We start from the raw sequence: 9,094 nt of genomic DNA on the forward strand, positions 1-9,094 counted from the left end.
CCTTAACTTTAAACCCTAACTCTAGATTAGTTAATCCTAGGGTATAAATATATTTTTACTTTTTAATAAAACTTCTTTTGGTTTTCCTCATTGAAGACTATATTTGTGACAAAACTTAAAAAATGGCTATCCTAGGAAATTTTTCCAAAATAAATGTAACACAAATATTTTGGGTTTATCTTATATACATAACTAATGGACCATACTTTAAGAATACCAATAAAATAAGTTGGGCGTTGTGTCAATATTGTTGGACATGTTGTAAAATTGACGTAATCTATAACCAATAACGTGTACTTTCTTATAGGGGTGAGCAAAAAAACCGATCCGAACCGAGTCAAACCTATTCAAACCGAACTAAAGTCTATTTCAAACCATTCGGTTGAAGATTTCTCCAACCCGAATGGTTCGTTTGGTTTAAAACCGAACCGAACCAAGAAACCAATGTGTTTTTGTAATTATTTAAATTGAAAATATTAGTAATACCAATATACTAAAATTCTAATACCAAACCACATATTTTCCATTTTTATTCATTAACATATATTCTTCTAACCGAATATTTAATCATTAAAATATTTTATTTAAAAGAAATAGAAAAGTCTGTATTTTTATATTCTTATATATGTAAACGTGGATGTTAAATCTAAACCTAAAACATAAAGAAAATTTTATTAAAAATAAAAGTTCTTCTCCACAACGTCATATAGAAAATGATTCATTGCAGAATTTTAAATAATAATATAAGAGACATTGATGATTCATTGCAGGCTTTTAAATAATGATATAAGAGACATTACTAATGATGTTATTTTTTTTTAATTTTTAGTAAGTTTTCATTTGTTTTAATTCTTATATACTTTTTCTTGACTTTTTGAAGGTTTTTTGTTTTAGTTTTATATTGAATTTAGTTCACATAGTTTATGTTTACATAATTTATGTTTTAAAACATAATTTTTCTTTAAAACAATTAAACTAAGAAGAGCCTAATTAAACTGATCCAAAAAAACAAACCCAACCGAACCGAACACAAACCGAACCTAACCGAACCAAACCAAACTAACTATGGTTTATTTCAGTTAGAAAAATACTAGAACCGAACTAATCAACCCGAACCAAACCGAGAAAATAACTGTAGTGCCCACCGAGTTTCTTATAAAAATTATTGATAAATATAATAAAGACACGATACAATCGAGTGAAAGGGATTAGGGTTGTGTCGAAAATAATAGATCTCTTCACTCGGCACCTGAATTTTGTTTTTCAATCGATTTCACAAATTTTCTTTTCTTTAAAACTTTTATGTTCTCTGATTTTTTAAGCAATTTTATTATGTTTATAATTCTTGGTCTGAGATGAAAACTTTGTAAAGAAAAACAATACTTAGCTAAACTAAAGATCCGACTTTGTGTGTGGTGTTTTCACTTCAGCTTCCTTAATTCATAACTAATCACAATTATTTGGTTCCTTCGTGTACATAAGCATCATCCATGGCTAAGTTTTGCAAGGTATGAAACTTTCAATTTCTAAAAACATCATCATTCCAACATTTTAGTTGATGTGAATCTTAATGATTTTGTGATTTATTTCTTTCAATAATGATATTATTCAGTACTTGCACGGAGAGAACTTCAATTCACTAATAGAAATGTTAAAATTGTAGGAACTAAAAATTGAACTGTTTAAAAAAATTAGTATGTGAACACATTAAATTGTATGTGCTGGATAGGGTTGGGAAAAATACCCAAACCCGAAAAACTAAACCGAATATGTTCAAAAAATTAGTACCGAACCTGAAGCGAAATTGGTTAAATATCTGAATATGTTCAAAACTTTGGTATATAAAGAACCAACCGAACCCGATCCGAACCAAAATATTTTGGGTACCCGAGTATATCTGAATCAGATTTATATACTTAAACAGATTAGTTATTTTTAGATTTAATATCCAAAAAACATTCAAAAATATAAGATATTTTGAAATTGTCTAAAATACTTGAAGATATATACAACTAGTCAAAAGTAAACATATAAAATAGCTAAATAGTATTCAAAATGCCAAAAAATACTTGAAATATCTATTGATTCTCCATCCAAATATTCAAACCAACCCAATTTATGTTAAGTTTAGTTTATTGTGGCTACATTGTTCAAATTTATATGTTATATAATATTTTTATTTTTAGATTTTAAGAAATTTAAAGTATATATGATTTTTTTAAAAATAATTTATACGGGTTATCCAAATCCGAATCGAAAAAAGTAAAAATCAGAACTGACACCGAACCAAAATTTATAAATATCCGCCTGAAGCATAAATTTTTAACCCTAAAACCCCAAAATCCGAACATACGTGAACCAAACTCGAATGGATATCCGAATACTCACCCCTAGCACTGAAGTCAAAAAGCTAATTTATGAACACATTAATTTTTAAATAATTGTGAAGATGTCACGTGTCAATTAATGTATGAACACATTTAGGGAGTGATTGGTAAGTGCTATGAGTGCTTTCCACAGCCCATTTTTTTTTCTACATCCACTTTAGTTTACCAATCATGCTCTAAGAAAAAATTTAAAGCTACAGCCATAAAAACTAAGATACGAAACAAAATAGCTTTGGAAATCAATTTTTCTAGAGCTTTAGTGCTCTGGAAATAATTAATCTACAGCTGCAGCGATAAAATCTACAGCTATTATTTTAAAGCCAAAAAATAAAAGCCATAAGTCTTACCAATCATCCCCTTATTATAAATATTTCTCCTTTATTGGTCCTTTTCGTTTACGTGTCGCGCGACCTGCGACCTGAGAATAAGATTACGTTCGTTTACGTGTCGTGCGGTCTGCGACTAAACCTGCGACCTGCGACTAAAACTATGTTCGTTTACGTGTCGCGCGACCTGCGATCTGCGACCTGCGACCAGTCGCGCGATCAAAATTTTCTTAATTTTTAGTCATTGTTTTTTCGGACGACTTGAATGGGAACCCACGACTGGTCGTGCAATCAGTCGCGCGACATCAAAACTAAAAACAACCAGCGATTTGCGACATGCGACCAATCGCAAGTCGCATGTTACGCGATCTCAAAACGAACAACAACCTGCGACCTACGATCAGTCACAGGCCGCATGTCGCAGGTCGCGCGATAGGTAAACGAACATGCCCAATATAGGAGAGATGTTTTAAACTATCTTTAAAGTTACTGACCGAATAACCCTAGACCTCAATGTACCGAAAAGGCAAAAGTTTTTAGTTTTTATTTTCTGTTCACTTATGATACAAAAAATAGAAAAGAAAAAGATAAACGTGAAATGCGCACGTGGCCACTAGCGTTTGCCGCCTAAACCATGATTCTTCGAGTCACATGAACATCACTCAAGGAGAGCTCAACCGTTATTTTTAACGCCATCTGAATTGGCTTTACGTGTACGTGTACCTACCCAACAACAACAGACTCTAATCTACGATCCATCGATAAAGCTACGTACCTTTGCTTTTCGCGTCATAAAAGTATGTATATTAGTTGTTGCCCAAAAAAAAGAAAGTATGTATATTAGTTGGAGTTGATGCAGAGAGATATGTAATTATATTTGGGCGCCGTCATTGCACGATGTACCGTTTTTTTGTTAACATACGAATTATAATTCATTGTACGACAAAAAGACCTAGTTTGCAAATATGTAATATGTCTTTTGTACAATAATATCATTATACCTTTGTATACAACCGTTGAAATCTGCACAAAGAAAACAATATTTAATTAATAATTTATAACTGTAAAAAGTAAAACGTGGTCTTTCATTACTCATACATCTTTTTGAATTGAATTTCTTCTCACCAAAAGAACAATCAATTGTTCTAAAGAAAAGACAACGATGAAGTCATAAATGGTGAGCACACACAACAACTCTTTCATTTCTTTTCCTTTTTTTTCTTAAATCAATTGATTCTCACAATCATGCTTTTGTTTTCATACTCTGCTTTCGTTTCTGTTTTTGTTTTACAGATCCAGTGGTGAAAAAAAGACAACGATGAAAGCGTAGACGCTGAGGACACACAACAACTATTTCATTTCTTTTTTCCTTTTTTTTAAATCAATTGATTCTAACAATCATGCTTTTGTTTTCATATTCTGTTTTCGTCTCTGTTTTTGTTTTACAGATCTAGTGGAGATGAAGACGATCTCTATATGGTGGTGAAGAATAATGATGGTGAACGAAATGAATGTGTATCGGCCTGTTCTAAAGAAGAGACAACGATGAAGTCATAAACGGTGAGCACACACAACAACTCTTTCATTTCTTTTCTTTTTTTTCTTAAATCAATTGATTCTCACAATCATGCTTTTGTTTCCATACTCTGTTTTTGTTTCTGTTTTTGTTTTACAGATCTAGTGGAGATGAAGACGATCTCTATATGGTGGTGAAGAATAATGATGGTGAACGAAATGAATGTGTATCGGCCTGTTCTAAAGAAGAGACAACGATGAAGTCATAAACGGTGAGCACACACAACAACTCTTTCATTTCTTTTCTTTTTTTTCTTAAATCAATTGATTCTCACAATCATGCTTTTGTTTCCATACTCTGTTTTTGTTTCTGTTTTTGTTTTACAGATCTAGTGGTGAAGAACAACGACGGCGAGTAAATAAAAGCATCGTCGTGTCGGGAAACAGAGAGGAGATGAAGACGATCTCTATATGGTGGTGAAGAATAATGATGGTGAACGAAATGAATGTGTATCGGCCTGTCTAAAAAAAGAAGAATTGAAGAAGATGAACTCGCCATCTATACTATATTCGGTGAAACGAATAGTATAGTATATATTCTTAAGTATAGCTACCTATGTACGGTTACCATACTACTTGAGGCATATTTCTATACTACTCCTTAAAAATGTAATAATATGTCATGTTTTTAAATTTGATAGGTCTCTTGTTTGTCATTTTGTGTGATTGATTGTAATATGAAATTCATTTTTCGAGTGTTGAATAAATTTGATTATTTGGAACATTCGTTTACTATACTACTTAGACTATATGGAATATAAGATATGCAACATGCTAACCAAGTAAATGTGATTTTAAGTGTTTAATATTGGAAAACAATTTATATATTGTATTTGGGTTTATAGGTTCCAGTCTAAGGTTTAGATTTAGTTTAGATTTACTAAGTAAAGGTTTGAATATAGTAAACCATATTATATATGTTCTATTTGGGTTTATGCTTCCTTGATTAGGGTTTAGCTTAATCTATTTATTTAGGTTTAGGGTTTAGTAATTAGGATTTAGAGTTTAGAGTTTAGTATTTAGTATAGTTTAATATTACATAATATTATGCACTATTTTAAGATTTTAATATTTGGGTTAGGGTTCAAATTTGGGTTTAGGTTTAAATTTGAATTTAGAGTTTAGTGATCCTGGGTTTAGGGTTTAGTAATTGGAAGGTGGGGATTGAGGTTGGGGTCAACATAACTTCTTACATGCAAGCATATACAATTCATAATTTCACCAATATGTACTATACTATTGCTTTTGTTTCATTTTATCTGAGTTTAGGGTTTATATTTGTATTTAAAATTTATATTTAGGTTTATAATTTAGTGATTAGGGTTTAGGGTTTAGTATTTGGAAGTGGGAGTTGAGATTGGGGACATCATTAATTTTTTACATTCAAGTTTAGACATTTCATAATTTCGTAAATAGGTACTATACTATTTATTTTATTTCATTCTATTTAGGTTTAGAGTTTATATTTGGATTTATGATTTATATTTTGGTTTTGGCTTTAGTGAATAGGGTCTACGATTTAGTATTTAGGGTTATGATTTAAATTTGGGTTTACGGTTTACTGATTTTGGGTTTAGGGTTTAGTAATTGGAAGGTGGGGGTTGAGGTTGGGGTCAACATAACTTCTTTCATGCAAGCATATATATTTCATAATTTCACCAATATGTATTATACTATTGATTTTGTTCTATTATATCTGAGTTTATGGTTTATATTTGTATTTAAGATTTATACTTGGGTTTAGGATTTAGTGTTTAGGGTTTAGTGTTTAGTATTTAGTATTTAGTATTTGGAAGGTGGGAGTTGAAACTGGGACCATCATTAACTTCTTACATACAATCCTAAACATTTCATAATTTTTGTAAATATGTACTATAGTACTATTTACTTTATTTCATTATGTTTGGGTTTAGAGTTTATATTTAGATTTAGGATTTATATTTTGATTTTGGCTTTAGTGAATAACATTTAGGATTTAGTATTTAGGGGTTGTGGATGTGATTGTGATAGGCTTTAATATCTAGAGTAGAGATGGAATTGGTGTTCTGTATCATTTTGTTAATATGAAGTAAATGGAATACCATTTATTGCAGAAGTGTTTTATTTTTGTCCACTTATTTATTGAACACAGTGAAAGTGAAACGTATGCGGTTATTTAATACATGACGTGGAATGTGTATCTTCCCTTTTAAGATAGTTCAGAGTAAATAATGACCATACATGTTGTTGTCAATATCATCTCACCATCTCTCCTTTACCGGTTACTTGTAAGTTCAAGGGGTTAAAACCGGCTCAGATTAAACTTAATTATTAGATACTTAATTCTGTCAAAATCAATGCTCTACACTTAATTTTCATTCCAAACTTAGTCATTTCACAAATTCATTCTTTATTTATTTATGCATTTCTTTCTCTTGACATTTTGAAGAAAAAAAAACTATCTACAGACGAGTGATAACCGCGGGTTAATTCTCACCATATTTTTTTTGCACGCATCATTCTCACCATCTTAAAATTTATCTAGTGCGCCGAGAAATGTTACACGGCTCGGATAGGGTTTTCCATGCAATGGTTTGTTGGGGAAAATTAATAGAAATAGAAATGTAATTTACATATTTTGGTGATTCGATTTTAAATTTATTAATTGACAAAAAGTTACACACAAAGTAAGAATCATATAAGAAAAAGGAGTCCAATGTCAGGTAATGTATCCTCGCTTTGCAAACCAACGTTGTAGTAATCCATCCAGTTTGCAAACCAATGTTGTTGACCATGTGTTTCATTCCACATGTTGTAAATGGTAGTTTAGAAAAGAAGTATGATCAAAATGTAATCATGAGCTTCAACGTTGAACTGCCGATCACCCAAGGTTGTGTGGAGTATCAAACCAATATATCCAAATGACCCTATAACGAGGAAAGCAGTCCCCAACTCAAACCAAATTGTACATGTACGTATAACTGCAAACAAAATAGAGCTGGTCTCTAGATTCCTCAAGGTTCCCCACAAAGAAAACAAGCTTCCATATATTTGGCAGTAAGAAAAAAAAGCTTCCACATATTTGGTAAAAAAAAATAACAAGCCTGGATGTTACATCAGTTCCTGGTTCACATGCATAATTAACTAGAGGAAATATTAAACCAAATAATTTTGACTTTGTTTCTCCTTTTTACACTTGAAAAACTCATCCAACTTTTCACTAATTGGTTCCATAACAACTTCTGGTTTTGGTGAGAGCCTGTATGCCTTCAACTTTGTAATTAAAATAAATAAATATATATATGTGTCATTAGTTATAATACTAATTAAAGTGAATAATTAGATTCTACTATTTAGGTGCCTTCTTAGGTTTTGGAAGGGATAGATTAGGTTTTTGAAGGGGCATTGTCACTTTCATGCATATGCTATACTTTTCTTAAATACTATATATAAAGTTATTCTTATCTAAATAAACTATACATATTCTACTGATGATAATAATAATAATAGAAAGAAACATCTTCAAGAAAATGTGGCACTTTGTTTAATCAACAGACATAATTAAAAAGAGAGATGCAACCTCGGATGTCATATATGGATTGGATGCACCTGGATTAAAATTTGACTCGCACATATATTAGCAGTTCGTCCAATTTTGGTCACATAACATACTACAACAAATATATTTAGCCACCAGCTCAATACATTTTCTCGTATAATTAAAGTGTACATATATGTGCATGTTATGTATACAAACTTGTAATCAAAGAAAACATACACTCAGAGATGTTACAAATAACTTTTGAACAATGAGGAACGGTGCAATCACTACGTGACGTTATTTTGATACTGAACTGGTCAAAAATCGAAGAAAATATGTATTAAGAATTTTGAGAATAGAATAATATCAGATTTGAACAACAAATTCCATCTAACGTATGCACAAGAGTATGATCGTGACAGCAACACAAGATATCTAAAACAAAAATAAAGTATGCGAAAATCATAGTTTATATCTGGCTATCAAACGCATGGTAAATGGTAGAGTTTCACGAAAATATCTCCTCAATCAATCAAACCGTTTGATCTAGTTATCGTATTACTCTATTATATCCAAATATTCAACTATAAATACCTAGAATTAACTAATACCCCCCACCCCCCCACCACACACCCAAAAAAAAAAAAAAACCGCGACTTTGAATAAAAAAAGGGCACGTATGTACATAAAAGAAAAACAGATTTGGTGCATATTATTATCCAAGAGCCTTTTAATCTCTACCTCTAGTAGTACCTAAGAGAATAGTCAAAACGAATCTGAGTATCCAATTTTCTGACTTGTAATCTAGTCATGGAGTTAAATAAGTGGCCTTCCTTTAGCCACCATTTTAAAATATGTTGTCATTATTGACATAATTCTTCTCGGATTATTCTGTTGTGTTATATTACCCTTAAATTAATTCAAACATACTTTTGTCGCCGTTGATTCACTACAAGAAAACAGCGATATTCTAACGGACATTCTGACGAAAAATGAAATCCTCGGAATATACCGAAGAATTTCCGAGGAAATTCCGAGGAAACACAAAATTGAGTTTCCTCGGAATAAACCGACGGAATTCCGAGGAAACATCAGTCCGTCAGAATATTCCGAGGAAATTCCGAGGAAAAATGTGTTCCTCGGAAAAAACCGATGAATTCCGAGGAAATATTATAGCCGTTGGAGAGCCGTTGGAGGATTTTACAAAATTCCGAGGAAATTCCGACGAACTAGCCTTTTCCGTCGGAATTCCGTCGGAATTTCCTCGGTATGTCGGCAGGATTTAA

Source organism: Brassica oleracea, chromosome C4 (genome assembly GCF_000695525.1).
Source record: "Brassica oleracea var. oleracea cultivar TO1000 chromosome C4, BOL, whole genome shotgun sequence".
In the NCBI taxonomy this organism is placed as follows: domain Eukaryota; kingdom Viridiplantae; phylum Streptophyta; class Magnoliopsida; order Brassicales; family Brassicaceae; genus Brassica; species Brassica oleracea.